The 18,134-nt window shown below is 40.8% G+C and overlaps 1 long non-coding RNA gene across 2 annotated transcripts in view; it reads right to left on the reverse strand.

The window, feature by feature from the left end:
* LOC134810692 (uncharacterized) overlaps positions 1–17,918 on the reverse strand; it is a 125,743-nt gene extending 107,825 nt beyond the window's left edge. Inside the window, exon 1 of one of the 2 annotated variants that reach the window (XR_010159334.1) lies at positions 17,765–17,918. This is a non-coding gene — a long non-coding RNA (uncharacterized LOC134810692). Of the gene's footprint in view, positions 1–17,334; positions 17,473–17,764 lie in introns of those variants that run through there. The other variant, XR_010159333.1, reaches the window with a different exon arrangement.
* Between the last annotated feature and the right edge of the window lie 216 nt (positions 17,919–18,134).

Genomic DNA, 18,134 nt, shown 5'->3' on the forward strand with positions numbered 1-18,134 from the left:
TGTAGTCCCAGCTACTTGGAAGGCCGAGGTGGGAGGTTTGCTTGCGCCGGAGAGGTCAAGGCTTCAGTGAGCTATGAGTGTGCCACTGCACCCCAGCCTCGGTGACAGAGTCAAACCTTAATTATTGAAAAAAATGATCAAAGTAGGTATCAAGATAAAGAGTATTACTAGAGATAAAGGGGGACTTTATTTTCTAACTTTTTAAAAACTAATTTTTTTTTCTTTGAGACAGAGTCTTGCCCTGTTGCCCAGGCTGGAGTGCAGTGGCACAATCTCGGCTCACTGCAACCTCCACCTCCCAGGTTCAAGCGATTCTCCTGCCTCAGCCTCCTGAGTAGCTGGGATTACAGGCGTGCACAACCATGCCGGCTAATTTTTTGTGTTTTTAATAGAGACAGGGTTTCACCACATTGGCCAGGCTGGTTTCGAACTCCTGACCTCAGGTGATCCAAATGATGGGATTACAGGTGTGAGCCACTGCGCCTGGCCTAAAAACTAATTTTCTAATTCCTAAATACTGAAAGTGTCAATTCATCAAAAAAAAAGAACAATTCAAAATAAATATGCACACAAATCACAAAGGTTCATTAAGCAAAAACTGACCAAAACTAAAAGAAAAAATAGAGAAATGACAATAATAGTTGAAAACTATAACCTCCTCTTTTGGTAGTTAGTGGAAGAATGAGCAACTACTATCGATACTATCAACCAATTTTAATTAATTGACATTTGCATAATTTATACCCAACTGACAACAGCAGAATACAGATTATTTTCCAAGGTATGAGGAATAGGCACCAAGATACACCACATGCTTTTTCATAAAATAAGTCTCAATACATATTAAAAGATTAAAATGTTACTATGCTCTTGGCCAAATTGAAATTGAAATTAATAACAATCAGTCTTCTAGAAAATCCTCCAAGTACTTGGCAATAGGAAATATACTTCCAAACAAGCCATGTGTTAATAGTAAAATATAAGATGTTTTTGACTGACTGATTTAAAAAACATGTCAAAATGTGTGGGATACAGCTAAAAAGGAAACTTACAGCTTTAAATACTGATATGAGAAAAAAAGGAAGCTTTTAAAATCAATGATCTAAATTTCTACCTTAAAGAAATAGGAAAAGAAAACTCAATCTACAAGGAAGGAAATAAAGAGATGATCAGAGATCATTGAAATAGAAAGCAATAGAAAAGTGAACAAGGCCAAAAGTAATAAAGAAAATACAGAGAAAACAAAATTGTTAATGTTAGAAATAAAAGAGGAGATATAAGTTCCCATTGTACAGACAGTGAAAAAGAATAAGGCAATGTAATAAACTACTTTACACCAGTAACTTCAACTGGACAAATTCTTTGGAAAACACAACTGACTGAAAGCAACAAGAGAAGAAATGGATGACTCAAATACTGCTATTAGTTATTTAAGAAATCGAATCCATAACGAAAAATGTTCCCACAAAGAACAGATGATTTCACTGGTAAATTCCACCAAATATTTAAGGAAGGGAAAGCAGCAATCTTACACAGGCTCTTCATTTTATGAGCCTAGTCTTTGTCCTGAGAAGGGGTTGATGATGTCTGGAAGAGTGGCTGATTGTCTGGATAAATGACTCTAGGGGAAGTACCTGAAACAAACAATAAGATTACCTATAACTTTATTTTCCTGAGCAAGAATTGTTTGGAATGATAAAATCACCTTAATGCAGACAGTGTACTGTGATTGCAGGTTTCAGTTCTCAATATAGTATTCTAATACATTGGACTAATCTCTGGTGTGATTGCCTTGGGGAGAAGTAGAGGGTAGTGTTTGGGAAGGGGGACAAAGAGGGCTTCTGGGGAGCTAGAAATATTCCCTTTCTTGACCTCAGTAGTGGTTACACAAGTATGCTCACTTTGGTATAATTTTTTCCCCAACTGTTTAGGTTCATGCGGTACATGTATAAGTTTGCTACATGGGTAAGTAAATTGCACATCACTGAGGTTTGGTATGCAAATGACCCTGTCACCCAGGTAGTGAGCATATACCAGGTAGGTAGTTTTTCAACCCTCACTCCCATCCTACCCTCCTCCCTCTAGTAGTCCCCAGTGTCTGCTGTTCCCATCTTTATGTCCATGAGTACGCAATATTCAGCTCCCACTTATAAGTGAGAAAATGGGGTATTTGGTTTTTTCTTTCTGCATTAATTTGCTTAGGATAACGGCCTCTAGCTGCATCCACGTTGCTGCAAGAGACATGATTTCATTCATTTTTATGGCTGCATAGTATTCCATGGTCTATATGTACCACATTTTCTTTATCCAGTCCACTGTTGATGGGCATGTAGGTTGATTCCATGTCTTTGCTATTGTAAATAGTGATGCAATGAAAGATGAGTCCATGTATCTTTTTGGTAGAATGATTTATTTTCCTCTGGGTTTATACCCAGTAGTGGGATTGCTGGATTGAATGGCACTTCTGCTTTAAGTTCTTTGAGAAATCTCCAAACTGCTTTCTACATTGGCTGAACTAATTTACATTCCCACCCACAGTTTCTAAGTGCTCCCTCTTCTCTGCAGTCTTGCCAACATCTTAGTTTTTAAAAAAATACTAGCCATACTGACTGGTGTGAGATGGTAAACTCACTGTGGTTTTGATTTGCATTTCTATAATGATTAATGCTGTTGAGCATTTTTTCATATATTTGTTGGCCAAATATGTCTTCTTTTGAGAAGTATCTGTTCATGTCTTTTGCCCACTTTTTAAAGGGATTGTTTCTTTCTTGTTGAATTGTTTAAGTTCCTTATAGATTCTGGATAGACCTTTGTCAGATGTATAGTTTGTGAATATTTTCTTCTATTCTATAGGTTGTCTGTTTACTCTGTTGATAGTTTATTTTGCTGTGCAGAAGCTATGTAGTTTAATTAGGTCCTATTTGTCAATTTTTGTTTTTGTTGTTATTGCTTTTGATATCTTCATTATAAAATCTTTGCTGGGACATATGTCCGGAATGTTATTTCCTAGTTTATCTTGCAGGGTTTTTACAGTTGTAGGTGTTACACTTAAGTCTTTAATCCATCTTAAGTTAATTCTAAAATATGGTGAAAGGTAGAGGTTCAGTTTCATTCTTCTGCTAGCCAGCTATCCCAGAACCATTTATGGAATAGGGAGTCCTTTCCTTACTTCTTGGTATTGTCAACTTTGTTAAAGAGCAGATGGTTGTAGGTATGCAAATTTGGGGTTCTCTATTCTGTTCCATTAGTTTATGTGTCTACTTTTGTACCAGTACCATGCCGTTTTGGTTTCTGTAGTCTTGTAGTATAGTTTGAAGTCAGGTAGTGTGATGCTTCCAGCTTTGTTCTTCTTGCTTAAAATTGCTTGGCTAGTCAGGCTCTTTTTTGATCCCATATGAGTTTTAGAATAGTTTTTTCTAATTCTGTGAAAAATGATGTTGGTGGTCATTTTCTGATAGAAATAGCTGATAGGAATAGCACTGAATCTATAAATTGCTTTGGGCAGTATGGCCATTTTAATGATATTTATTCTTCTAATCCATGAGTGTGGGATGTTTTTCCACTTGTTTGTGTCATCTATGACTTCCTTCAGCAGTGTTTTGGACTTCTCCTTGTAGAGATCTTTCACCTCCTTGGTTAGATGTATTCCAAGATATTTTACGTGTGTGTAGCTATTGTAAATTGGGTTATATCCCTGATTTTTCTCTCATCTTTAATATTATTGGTGTATAGAAATGCTAATGATTTTTATACATTGTTGTATCCTGAAACTTTACCGAGGTCATTTCTCACCTCTAGGAGCCTTTTTGTGGAGTTGTTAGGGTTTTCCACGTATAGAATTATATTATCAGTGAAGAGAGATAATTTGACTTCTTTTCCTATTTGAATGCCTTTTATTTCTTTCTCTTGCCTGATTGCTCTGGCTACGACTTCTCACTTTGGGATAATTCATTAAGTTCTCACTTAGGATTTGTGTGGCTTTATGTGTATTATACTTTAGTAAAAATTTCATTAAATATATTAAACATAATAAGTGGGCTAAAATAATAATGGTTGTTAATTTCTAGAGTATTAAGAGTCATTACAGCTTTCTGGCCTTACAAGACAAGAAAACAAGTTGGATCATTGAAAATATGAAGGCAGGATATCAGGAAAACAAATTCAATTGCTATTTAGTTGATAATTATGCTGTAAAAAGCTTAAGATTACTACTTCTGTCTTTATTTAGTAGTAATCAATAAAGACAGAAATAGAAAACTTGGCATATAGCAGATGACTGCAATTATATTTATATGTATAATGTATATTTACATATATATGAGAGAGATGTTTAAGAATTAAGTCTGAAAAAGATACAGGAAAATGAATAAAGCTATCATGTTTTCTACTGAATTTAGTAAAATGAGTAAAAACAGTCTGGTTAATAAGAAGGGTGAGAGAAAGGGGGCAGTTTTCCTCCCTAAATTCAGTTTATTTCTCATTTCTTCCTTTATTTTTTATTGATATATAACAAACACAAGAGCAATAACATGCACAAATCTTAAGTACACAACTCAACAAATTTTTACAAAGTAAATATTCCTGTGTAGCCAGCATTCAAATCAAGGTACAGAATATCACCAGTATCTCAGAAACGTCCCTTTGTGCCTTCTCCCCTTCCCCTCACGAAGGTAACAACTGGACTTCTATTATCATAGTAAAGTTTGGCTAGTTTTTGAACTTAAAAACATACAGTATATGCTCTTTTGTGCCTGGATTTTATCACTCAAAGCTAATCTGTGAGCATACTTCTTATTTTTAGTTGCACTGTAAAGGTGGGTCATGATGCTACCAGTAAACAAGGCTCAGAGTGCAATGGCAAGAGCAGGGACTTTGCAAGCAAACTGAGCAGGATTTGGGTTCTAGTTCTGTTACTCTGCCTTGGGATGAATTTTGAATCTCTGAGCTCTTCATCTGATCCTTAGAATGAGAAAATAGTTACATGGCAGGATTGTTGGAAGGATTATAAAGAATATCAATAAAAATAAAGTAAACCTTTATCGAATATTTTGCATGTGTCAAGTGGTTGAGTAAACTCAACAATGTTTTGCTGGCCTTTGTTGGCAGCACAGCTATATGTGTGAATCCCAGTCTTTGCTTCTCTCTTCCAAAGTCCAAATTCCAGAAAAGAAATTCAATTGTCTCAGCATGGGTCAGGTAGACACTCTTGGAAAAATTATATTACCTAATGGGAAAAGGGAGCCTTGGCATTTATATAGTATTGACCAGGGCACAGGGACCTATGCATAAGGACTGAGCATGCGCCTGGAGAGGAGGGATTACCCCCAGACAATTACCTTAAGAGCACCTGCTATACTCTCGGGAACCTGGCCAGAGAAACACACAACTCCTGCAACTGGATAAGCATAGTCTAGCAAAGAAAAACCAGAATCCAAAGTCCCTGCATATGTGGAGTATCTGATTTATATAGAAAACCAGCCCCTGTCACAATGAGGTTTAAAGTACAACAAAAGAGATAACACGTTGATTGACCTAGTAACACACTGGGAAGGTCAACCAGCCTCCAAACTCAAGATAAGAGAGCCTTTCCGTGGTCAATTGGGAACCCTCATCTTGTTGTCTTAACCATGTCCCCAACCTCATGGGATCCTAAAGCAACCAACCTCCTTACCAAAAATCAGACGAACTGAACAGTGGCACATTGAGGTCACTTGAGCAGGTTCTGTATTATTATCCCCACTTTCCAGATGGAAAAGTTCAGTTAGGAATCAGCAAAGGGACCTGCCCTGTCTGCGTATAGACCCAGGGTGTCTTACACTGTATGACTCCTGCCTGCATAGTTTTCTTCCTTTAAAAGATTGTTTTGAACCAGCTTTGATGTCAGGTGGTCTAACTTGGGTGCCAACTGGATTAGGAAAGGAGGGGTGTGGCCATCAGCAAAGGGGCTCCTGCTTTTCTTTTGCTCTTACAGCCTGGCTCCCCTGACCTTTCCAGCACTGCTTTACCTGCCTCCCCACATTGTTGAGATCTGTTATGTCTACCAATGCTGAAAAAAGAACGCAGATCATATAGCAGAACTGCTATTCAGCTTGCAAAAGATGGGAGAAGAGGGCAAAAAGACATACTTAAAGAGGCTCATTTTTTAAAAAGCTGAGTGATTATTTCCTCTCAGAATAAAATTATGTAAATGCATTCACTGCAGGGAGGGGGAAAGATGCCCTTTGGAGAATGAAGCTAAACTAATTTTAGCATTTGCATTTGCATGACAGAGCTATGCTTGCTAATGCTGACGTGGGGCATGACAGGGTATGCTTTGGGTCATGTGAGACTCAGGCAGATGACATCCCTCCCATCTCCATCCCATCTCCCCATTCTCCCCTCCAACACCCCTTCACGGGCAGCCAACCTTTCATTTGGTTCCCATGAAGAGTCACAAGAGGCAGCCTAATCCAGTGGACAGAGTGAGGAGATAGCCTCTGGAGACTCCTGTTCTGTGAAATGGGAACTATCCATGGTTCCTGTAAGAATTCCAGGTAGTTGTGTACATAAAGCACCTGGCACAGGTAGACTCTCAAGAAGGGTGGTTAGTGTGGCTCAGCCTCACTCCCTTATTATTCATCTATCTATCCACCCATTTATTCACTCATTCAACAGACTTTCATTCATATCAGGTGCTGGCACAGTAGAGGAGATGGAACCTCAAAGACAAATAGAATAGGGCACAGCCTCTTCCTGAGAGGCTCACTCTCAGCTGGGAAGGCTGAGAGCAGACAGCTAACTCCAGTACAAGCAGTAGGTGGGAAGGTGCTGAGTGGCTGTGCACAGGGAGCTCTGTAGAAGATGCCATTTGTTTTTATGGGGGGCAAGTAAAAGCTTCATGGAGACAGGAATTTTCATGCCTGGAAGAGTAGGATTTCATCAGGCAAAGCTGGGGATGGGAAGGAACTCCAGGGCTAGGGTGGCATGGTGGGGCAGTGGGTGGGTGAGAGCAGGCTTGGTTGAGAAGTTGGGCTAGCTCCAGAGCCCCCACTGAAGACAACAGAGCAGCAAACCAAGGCATGTCTTTTTCAGATATTAGGGCAAGTGTCGAGTGATAGTTCTCACCCAAGCAATAGAAAATAGAAAAGCAAAATCATGGTTAAGTAGGAAAGGGTGGAAAACTTAGTACAGCTCCTCCAATTTCCTTTGGGCATGCTTTTGGCCAGGAGATTGTCATTCATACAAAGTTGAGTGAAATTGATTACAGGTAAACGCTGAGATTCTAGAAATTGATGGAATCCTGAAAAGTCCTTCTACCTTCCAAGTTGTGTAAATTAAATGAAATGCAAAATTCACTTGGTACTCTTGTTATTTATAAATAAAGCCTGCAGTGAATTATTTGCTAAAGCAGACTCAGCTCTTTATTTCTCTGACTTATAAGTTTAAATTTTCATGTAGAATGATAGACTCTTGGGATGGAAGGGGCCCAGTGCTATGTACTGTCCTGGGGTGTGCAGGTACAGAGGGAAAAATATACTCTTGTGTAGTTTCATACAAATAAAATACTCCTGGCTTTTTGGGGAAAAAGTTACTTCTACCTTTCAAATAAACTGTCAAAGTGGTCTAAAAGTATCGACAATATCTAAAATAAATTATTAGAAAAACTTATTTTTCCTTCTTAAAAATCTGTTTCTTTCTCATTTCTAATCTTTAGCATAACCTTTACTCTTTTTGGCACAATAACCAAAAGTAGGGTGGCATACTGCAGACTTAAAAGACAAACCTGAATCTGATTTCCAGCTCCACTATTTAATTTCTCTAACCTTTATTTTCCCATCTATAAAATGGGGAAAATAATCCCCATGTAGTTGGTGGTGCTGTTAATGTAACTGGTTATTGAACAAGCATGATGGTGCATTGGGCTGAAACACGCTTTAGTTTTTACGCTTACGTCCCTTGAAACTTTATTCCTGTGGTGGAGATGAGAATGGAGAGACTATATGGGGAAGGGGGTAGTCTCCCAGTGTCTGTGAATGACAAATGCACCAGCCTGTTCTGCTCAGACTTGGGCAGTTGACAGCCTTTAGGTTGCAAACACAGTCACAATCCAGCAATTTAAAATTTCATTTCTGGCCAGGCCCGGTGACTCCTGCCTGTAATCCCAGCACTTTGGGAGACCAAAGCAGTAGGATCACTTCAGACCAGGAGTTCAAGACCAGCCTGGGCAACACAGCGAGACCCTGTCTCTACAAAAAGAAATAAAAAATTAGCTGAGTGTGGTGGCACACACCTGTAGTCCCAGCTACTTGGGAGGCTAAGGCAGGAGAACTGTTTGAGCCTAGGAGGTCGAGGCTGCAGTGAGCCATGATTGCGCCACTGTACTCCAGCCTTGGTGACTGGGCAAGACTTGGTCTAAAAATATATAAATATATAATAAAAGTAAATAAATGAATAGAAGTCCAATTCCTTTTAATGACCCAAACTCTTAACTTGACTTAGCTTTAAGCCTTCCCACCTCCAAGCTCAGACCTGCTTTGGTGAATGGGCAGGGGGGAAGAGGAGGTCCGTCTTTCTGCTCCCTACTCTCACTGTTCATTGTCCTCTGACTGGGGCTGCTATTTAGGATCTGCCTGGCTAGGAGGAGAACACGGGAGCAGAGGTGGAAGTATGGAAATAGGACAGTTTTTGCTTAGTAATGACCACACCCTCTGGCCCTGGCTGATGGTCAAGGCTACAGGGAAGACATGGCAAGGTCTAGGAAAGTCTCCCAAAGCACTCCTCACTCGGCTTGAGGCAGGAAGGTAGCATCCCTACTCTTTCCACCAATCTTCTCTCCACCTATCATGACGTTAAACCAGGTAAAGGCGCCAAAAGACAAAACACATTCTTCTTCATTGTCGTTGTAAAGCCTGCGTGAGGGAGGTCTTGTTCACATTCACCATCCTCAAAAACCAGCCTACTGGGCTTAATACCTATGTAATGGGTTGATAGGTGCAGTAAACCATGATTGCACGTTTGCCTATGTAACAAACCTGCACATCCTATACATGTACCCCAGAACTAAAAATAATAAAGAAAAAAGAATCACTCAAAACAAAACAAAAAACCATAATACTGATGCTTTAGTAGAAAAACAGGCAGTGGCTCATGCCTGTAATCCCAGCACTGTGGGAGGCCAAGGCAGGCAGATCACCTGAGGTCAGGAGCTCGAGACTAGCCCGGCCAACATGGTGAAACCCCTCCTCTACTAAAAATACAAACATTAGCAGGGCATGGTGGTGCATGCCTGTAATCCCAGCTACTCAGGAGGCTGAGGCAGGAGAATCGCTTGAACCCAGGAGGCAGAGGTTACAGTGAGCTGAGATGGTGCCACTGCACTCCAGCCGGGGTGACAGAACAAGACTCCGTCTCAAAAAGAAAAAAAGAAACTCGCTTAAAAAGCCTCCTTTTAACATCCTATCACATAAAGATTATAAATAATAATCCTCAAGTGCTTGGCTTATAGCAGGTGCAAATTCTATAAATTACTGATATAGTATTGTCTTATTAATAATTTTTTTCTTCCACCTGGCAGAGGAGAGGGGATTTTCCCAATCCCAGCAGGTGCCTGTTTAAATGCATCAGGATTCTTTTCTAAAAATGTTCTGCAGTCAACACATTTAGATTTCCCAAAACTAAATTCTTGTTCATTATTCAACATTTTTAGATCTGCCACAAGTAGAACCACATGCTTCAGAACTAAAAAATCCTTTCAAAAAAAAAAAATCCTTGGGTTGGTACATCCAGTGGTTGTTGGTGATGTGCCAGAATTAGAATTAAAACAAGAGACTCCAATTTGGGTTTGAGGTTTTTTAAAAAACACTGTCACTCTCTCAGGAGTGAATGCACTTCTTCTACAGCTCCAAGTAAAAGTCTAAAATATGAATTTAAAAATTGGTTCAGAAATCTTACTGAAAATCCATTTCCATCACTTCTTTGAAAAATATGGATGGCATGCTAATTCTGTTTCTACCACCCCTGAGTTTGGCAAAGAAAGATTTGGACTATTTCCCAGACAACCAACTGAATCAAAAAGCATGATCCTTCCAGGAAACCTGAGACTACTAATTACCCAGACTCTGCGTTTACCTATATACTATGTAGATATGGTATGTTTGCGTCCTGCCCCTCCATTACTATGTGGGTGCTGAGGTCCCCCTGCTGAGAGAGCTGAATATTTTGTTTTTCTCCTGGCAATGTCATGGAATCGCAACTGGTCTGAACCCACTGTGATTTTGCCCACTCCCACGGAAAACACCTTTTCCAAAGCTGGAGGTAGCTTTGGTGCTTCAGAGGAAACTGAGGAGCAAACGCTTTATTCTCATCTGAGCATGACCCTTTTGTATACCCACTGAGGGCTGGAGTAATTATTTTAAACTACTTGGCTCCAAAACCCTCCTCCCTTTGTTAACTCAACTTCAGTTTCCTAGCCCCTTGCTGCACTCCCATTCCCCAGTGGTACTCACTGCTCCTTGTCATGACAGCCATCAGCCTTCTTGGCCTCTGTTGTTTTCACTGCTCCGTCCAGCAATGCCACTGCACCACCAATGCTAGAGACAGCTTACTGAATTCCTAGGGAGGCCTCACCTTCCCCTCACTGCCTGTCACTGCAGGCATCAGGCAGAGGCCAGGGCTCCCTTAAGGAGAATGTTACATATACATGCTGTTACCAGTGCATCACAGAGTTTGTGCATTGAGAAATGAAAACCTGCTCAATAAGCCTCAGAGACGTGAATTAATTTATCCCAAGGCACCATGCTCAAAGCCTTCAGACTCAGCCTTCCTGCCTTGATCACAGTTCTATTCATCCTCTGCCTCACCCAATCCTGAACCTCTGAAGAGTGGAGGGCATCCTCCTCTACTGGTAGTTTGTGTTTCCCTAGAATTGTTTTTCTCTGGCTATGTGTAGCTATCAATACTGTTCCAGGGCAACCTCCTAGCTGGACTAGGTGTCCCCACATCCTTCCATCAGAACCTACTCAGAAATTGACCTACATAGAAGAATGTCCCTAATAATGTTGAGTGAAGAAAAATAAGGCGGGCACAAAAAATGTATGGAGTGGTTCCATCCTCTAATTTTATTATTAAATCTTGTCGTTTGGTAGGCCTGTGTCCCTGGCTGTGACCTTCACAAGTATCTTAGCTCCCCCTCTTCCCACTACCTTGAGTAAAACAGGAAGGCTGAAGGGTTCTGGGCTCTGGCAAATGCCCTTCTCTCCAGTGGAATAAGGGTCTGGTGAAGTCTTTTCTTTTGCTGGCTAGGTTTTTGTTATGGAGGATAATCCATGAACTTTTCAAAATGGTTATTTTCCCTTAGCCCCACCGAAGCCACAGGGGATAATTCCTGGGTCCTCATCATGAGATGCTGGTAGGGTTCCTGGAAGTAAAACCCATGAAAATGTATCTCCCACAAGACTGTGGCCCCCAGGAATTTATGACTCTCAAGCTAGTCCACACCCAGCCTCCAGAAATTAGTCAGTACTATCATTTAAGGGTTCTTTCAGCTTATCATTCCAGACGCATCTGTTCCAGGTAAACAAATTTTTGCTGTGACTCTCTGGATGTACCTATCTCTCCAGATTTCAGAGTGGCTGTTTGCTTTGTGACCTCAATCTCCCGGTAAGCCTGATAAAAGGTATTGAGTTTCAGTTTGTTTAGCTTTTTTCTTGTAAGAACTAGAGTGATGACTTCCAAGCTCTTACATGTTAGAGCTAAGACTGGAAATATATTATTTATTTTACAAAGAGTTTTATTATTTTAATTAAAAGAAAAGCTTTAAAAAAAGATATCCCTCATAGTAATCTATCTTTGGTCCTTAAGTAAAATGACTAATATCATCTTACTTTAGCAAGGAGCTACACCTGTAAACCTAATAGGAATTACCAACAGAATTAACCTCTCCCATAAAGAGGCAGAGTTGCTACGCCCTGGAGCAGTCCTCCTCCTGCCTTAAGTAGCTTTCTGAATTCACTTGGCAGCTAGTTCCCTTGAACCAGGGCAATCTAGGAGCAAGTGATTCTAGAAATTCAAGAAGTACCACCTCAATCTGCTCCTCCTCTCTCTGCACATCCCAACACCTATAATGAAAGGCACAGTCCTCCATAATACAAGCATAATCATGGTTTCCTTTCCAGATACCCATGGATGAGAAAACTTAGTGACAAATACACACTGAGGTATACGCAATTGATAGTGGTTATCTTCCTGAAAGCACTCTCTTCTATGTGAGAAGAAGAGCTATGTGAGCACAGAGGACCATAAACAGGGAATGATTCATTCATGCTGGGAGAGAAAGCTGTGGAAATGTGCAAAGCCTTTTTCTCCAGCCCCACCCTGCTGCTACCTCTGAAGACTTCACTCCTCTCTCCCTGAGAAACTCAGCAAAGGCCAGCAAAATAGTACAGGCTTCACCACAGCGCACAGAGAAAGGGGGTTTAGCAGCACAGAAATTGTACCTGCTGTGAGACTTGGTAGTTGCTGTGAAGAATCAAACTTCTTCATGCTTTTTAGTTTTGGTATCCTTAACTATAAAGTGGAAACAAAACCTCCTACTTGGGCTTTTCTGACACCATCCTGGTGGGGCTGTTGGGACACCTGTATTGAATTTGGTTAGTGTGGAACTCTAGGCTCCTCACCTGGACTTTGCTGATGAGGTTGGATTTGCAGTTTATTTTGTGTTGTTCAGCTGAGGTAGAGGAGTTATTGTCTAAGTTTTCTGTCTTGCTAGGTTGCCGCTGTTTGGATAGAGCAGGTTTCTCTTGGGGCTTTTAATGTCTCTGCCCAGTGATATTTCCGAATTGCTGCCTTTATCAGCTCAACTCTGGGATAAAACAAAGGCAAAACAAAGAAAGCCAAACAAAATAACAAAAAGAGGGACTCATCATGGTGTTATTCTTTGGGTCCTGAGTTCCTCTCCAGCCTGCCATCTTCTCTCTACCTTCCAGGGTCTTCTAATATTTGTTTTATATATTACGTCCAGGGTATTTGGTTATACTCAATGGAAAAAATAGAAACACATCTCCATTTTCCTGGAAGCAAAACTGCCATCTTGTTTTACAACCTGCTTTCAGTGGAATGCCTTTTCATGCAAATATAGCTCATATTATCATTTTAATGGTTGTACATCATTCCATTACACTGATATGCATTGCTTTGACTAAATCAGTTATCTGATTAGATGTACAGAGTCCTCCCTACCTCCAACAGATTTCTTCTACTATGAATAACACTGAAGTGAATATCTAAGTAGCTAAATATTTGTCATATTCTTAATTATTTCCTTAGGCTAAGTTTCTGGACACAACACTGCTGGATATGTACATTTTAAAGCTTCTAAAAAAATGCAACCAATTGCTCTTCAGAGATCCAGAAAAATTATAGCAAATTATGCTATACCAGCAGCGCTCTGTGCCTTCAATATTAATATTAATATTAAAAATCCGGCGAGGTAATAGTGGCATATCACTTTTCAAAAATTACCATTATTTTGTTACTTGTGAGACTCATTTTGAGGGCAATTAATTATATTAGTATTAAATTTCTAAGCAGTAGGAGGGGCAGTGGGAAAAGCTAAAAATGGAGGCTTGAAAGAGTCCACCCCATGTAGACAAGAGACATGGTAGGTGTGATATATCATTGTAATGTGGCAGACAGTGGCCAGGGCCTGGAGTACCAGGTGAAATCAGAGGCACAGGATTGGAGAGTTGGAAGAGCAGCTCTAACACCAGGTTTCTTCTGTCATTCAAGAGCTCATTTAATTTTTCTGGAATTCTTGGGCTTGTTTCCTAAAGAAGCATCTGTCACCCATCAGAAATTGATAGTTTTTAATCAAAGTGAATAGATTGAAAGCATTATTTGTTGTTTCATTAACTACTGGTCTTATGTAGATACAGGAATACAAGCACACACATGTGCACATACACACACACACACACACACACACGCACATGTGCACTTAGCCCCGTCCTTATTTATTCCTGGTCTTCTGTTCCATGCCACAATTAGTGCCAAACTATAATGAGCTCAAGTCACAGCTGGGCTGCAATGACAGTCACACAGAGTGAGTGCAGGATAACAGGGGTTGAGCCTGGTTAGGAGAGAGAGGGCTTTCTTCACAGCATTTCTCAGCACCCTCTTAGATTTCACCACCGACTATCTTGCTGCACAACAAGCTAACAAAAACAACAGTGACTTGCATTTGTTTCCAAAGCATTTCAGTCCAGGTCCCTGAAGTCAGGAACTCTCCAGGTGCCTTATTCCCTAATTCTGAACTAGTGACCACCCTACATTATTGCTCTATTTCACATTGGCTGAACTGGAATACATTGAATTATATTTCATCACGTTGAGTTGTCTAAACTCTCAAAATAAAGGGGACCCTTAGTAGCGATGGTGGGCATCTCAGGATAACCAGTACCCAATCCCTTAAACATGCACTTGTTGCTTCAGGATATTTTATCTGAAATTATTAGATTTCCTCGGAACATGTTGTGTCAGATATGCTAAAGGCTAATCTGGTATTTTGGAGTACATAAAACATGAGACTTCATGCCAAAATGGACTCATTCCTTGAAGTACTATTGTAGATTTGGGTCCTACAAACAGAAAATTTCATAATTTTTTGTCCAATTCTCATCAGTAAAAGGAAAAAGTAAGGTGCATTTAAAATTGTATACATTTAGTTATATAATTTATTCCTGACAGCAGAATACTTCCATTTTGACTAGATATTAATGAAAACCAAATATACCACTTACAATTTTATACATTTAATGGCTAGAATAATTTTACCCAGAGTAACTTCTGGTTGCTCCTGGCCTTGTTTCAAACTATTTCTCCTTCACCGCTCACACACCTACAGTGCCAAGCACAGGAAGATGTGCGCATACAGTAATGCAACCTCCAGCTCTGCCACTGCGTTGCTGCAGCTGAGCTGCCACAGTGAAGACTTGGAGGGATTTCTGGAAATCAGCATGACCTCCTGGTCACATCGGGTGTCCAGGTGCAATGCGAGCTCACATTTCCTGATTCCTGCATCCACAAGGCCAGCTACTCTCTAGCTCTTCCACCTGAAGTTGCCCAGCTCTGGGACTGGGTGTATTCATTTCTGGAAGAGAGGTATGGAGCCCCACCCCATTCTCCAACCTAGAATTTTCCAGGGAGAGCTCTGCACTTGGGGTTCTTGATCACTTTTCAGCTGGCACTTTCAAAATTGCCACTGAATCCCGTCTGGTTTCTTGGACTGCACTTTAATAGTTAGAATCCAGATGCAAAGGAAATAGATTCTTCATCCCATGACCACCTCCCCCACCAGGTTTTGATCATTTTATAGATGAAAACACTACAGTTCAGAGGAATCTGGCTCACATTGGCACAATTAACAAATGTCAACAGAGAGACTGGGCATATACATTTGCCATCATGGCCCCCAAACCTCTCAACCCCTTGTCTACCCTTTGGTAATGTTTCACATTATGAGCCCTGCCATTCCCAGAACTCACAATCCTAGATTGCTTTACAGGTCATTGCACACGTGACTTAGTTCACACCAGTTAGATTCACACAAGATCTGATGAAAAATGAATTATCTAAGGAGGTGCCCTCACGCTGGGAAAGCAAGTATACTAGCAGAGGTATCCACTTTTGTGGGCACTGCAATGGTGGATACTCGGTCTGGTCCCAGTGAGGCTTGTGTCAGGGTAGTGATAATGGTGATGGTGGCAGTGCTGCAGCAGCTCCCATGGCACCTATCCTGACTATATCACTTCAGAGCTCTCTGAGCTTCCTCAGATTGGGACCTACTGAATATCTCTAAATAAATCCCTTTATTGCTTGAAATAGCAAGGTTTTATTTTGTTGTTTGCAAAACAAAGCCTGCCCAGTGTTAACTGGAGCTCAGAATTTCAGATTACCTGAGGCCAGGCGCGGTGTCTCACACCTGTAATCCCAGCACTTTGGGAGGCTGAGGCAGGCGGATCACGAGGTCAAGAGTTCGAGACCAGCCTGGCCAACATGGTGAAACCCGGTCTCTATTAAAAAAAAAAAATACAAAAATTAGCCAGGAGTGGTGGCAGGCGCCTGTAATCCCAGCTACTCGGGAGGCTCAGGCAGGAGAATCGCTTGAACCTGGGAGATGGAGGTTGCAGTGAGCCAAGATCATGCCAGTGCACTCCAGCCTGGGCAACAGAGTGAGACTCCATCTCAAAAAAAAAAAAAAAAAAAAGATTCAGATTCCCAAACTCAGAACTCTTCCCCTGCCATGCTCAGGGATTAGCTTTAAACCCACAGCTTCCTTTCCTCCAGATGAGTAACTGAAGATAAAAAACTGAGGACACCTGGAAAGAGAACTTGGGACTCGGGGACTCAGTCCAAATGGACAGCCTTGGATAGGGTGACACAGAGGAAAACTGAGGTCACTGCACTCCACTAGGGAAAGCAGAGGGAGAGGCAGGAAGCAAAAGAATTATTAGAAAGAAAAGGAGAAGAGAACTCAGATTACTGAGTAATGGATTCGTGCCAGGCACAATATTAGGCACTTTATAAACAGCAAGTAAAAAAAAAAAAAAAAAAAGTATATAAGATAGATAGATATTCCCAGCCTTTCTCATGTTCCCACTTGGTAAGGAGGATTTTTAACTAGGTATATATATATTTGTTTTACAAAAATAGCATCACACTCTGCCCTAAGTTTTGTGTCTTTGAGTATGCCTGTCATGTCTAATGTTAAGTCATGCTGTTCTTTTCACATTTCTGCTGGTGGCAAGGCATTCTATTTGTGTGGATGTACAGTCTGCCCTCCATATCTGAGGGTTCTGTATCTATGGAATCAATACTGGAAAATATTTGAAAACAAAATGCAACAATAAAAATACAAATTTTAAAATATAGTGTTAACAACTATTTACATAGCATTTACATTGAATTATGTATTACAAGTAATCTAGAGACGATTTAAAGTATGGGAAACTGTGTGTAGTAGGTTATATGCAAATATTGTGCCATTTTATATAAAGGACCTGAGCATCCTCAGATTTTCGCTTCTGTTGGGGGGTCCTGGAACCAATTCCCTCCATGAATAGCAAGGGACAGATGACTATACCATAATTTAAATGATCCTATATTGGTTGGCTTTTATATTGTTTACAGTTTCTAACCAACATAATCACTATTATAAATACTATGATATAAAGACCTTTACGTATATTAATTTGCTCACTTGGCTGAATACTTCTTCTGTATTAGTCCGTTTTCACATTGCTATAAAGAGTACCACCTAACACTAGCTAATTATAAAGCAAAGAGGTTTAATTGACTCACAGTTCCACAGGCTTAACAGGAAGCAGGGTAGCCGGCTTCAGGAAACTTAGAATCACAGCGGATAGGTGAAACAGAAGTGTACACGTCTCACGTAGCAGCAGGCAAGAGCGAGCTGGGAAAACCGCCATTTATAGAAGCATCAGCTCTCGTGAGAATTCACTCACTATCACGAGAACAGCTTGCGGGAACCGCCCCTGTGATTCAACCACCTTCCAACAGGTCCCTTCCTGGACATGGGGATTATAATTGGGATTGCAATTCAAGATGAGATGTAGGTGGGAACACAGAACCAAACCATTCAACTTCCATGGGCTAAATGCCGAATTACTAAATCCAAGAATTACTACGCCATTACTAAGGTGCAGGGTAAATGCCCCTGAGAGTAATAATTTAAGCATACAATTAGAATAAACCTGTATGGCAGACGCACCTGAATGTGTGTTTCAAGCTAGGGAATCCAGGAGTGGCCAACCCAGAGATTCATTCCTTGTTTATGAGAAACATCTGAGTCCCCGTCCCGTCCCGTCCCGTTCCGTCCCGTTGAACATGGGCCATAAGCAAGGATTGAGGCCCTGAGTTTGGGCGGGGTGGGGGGGGGGGGGTAACTGAAAGTTGCCAGGTGGAGGTCGTTAAGGGGAAGATGTTAACTGAAAATGCTATATAAACTACACGCTGTTTGCAGGCCGTCGTGTTTTTCCTGCCCAGCCTGCCACCACTGGCCTGGATATAAGGTGGATATCTTGTCCAGCCCAGTGCCACTGGACTCTCTCCCCTGTATGTAAACCCCTAATAAAACCCTA

This window comes from Pan troglodytes, chromosome 7, assembly GCF_028858775.2.
Source record: "Pan troglodytes isolate AG18354 chromosome 7, NHGRI_mPanTro3-v2.0_pri, whole genome shotgun sequence".
Classification (NCBI taxonomy): Eukaryota; Metazoa; Chordata; class Mammalia; order Primates; family Hominidae; genus Pan; species Pan troglodytes.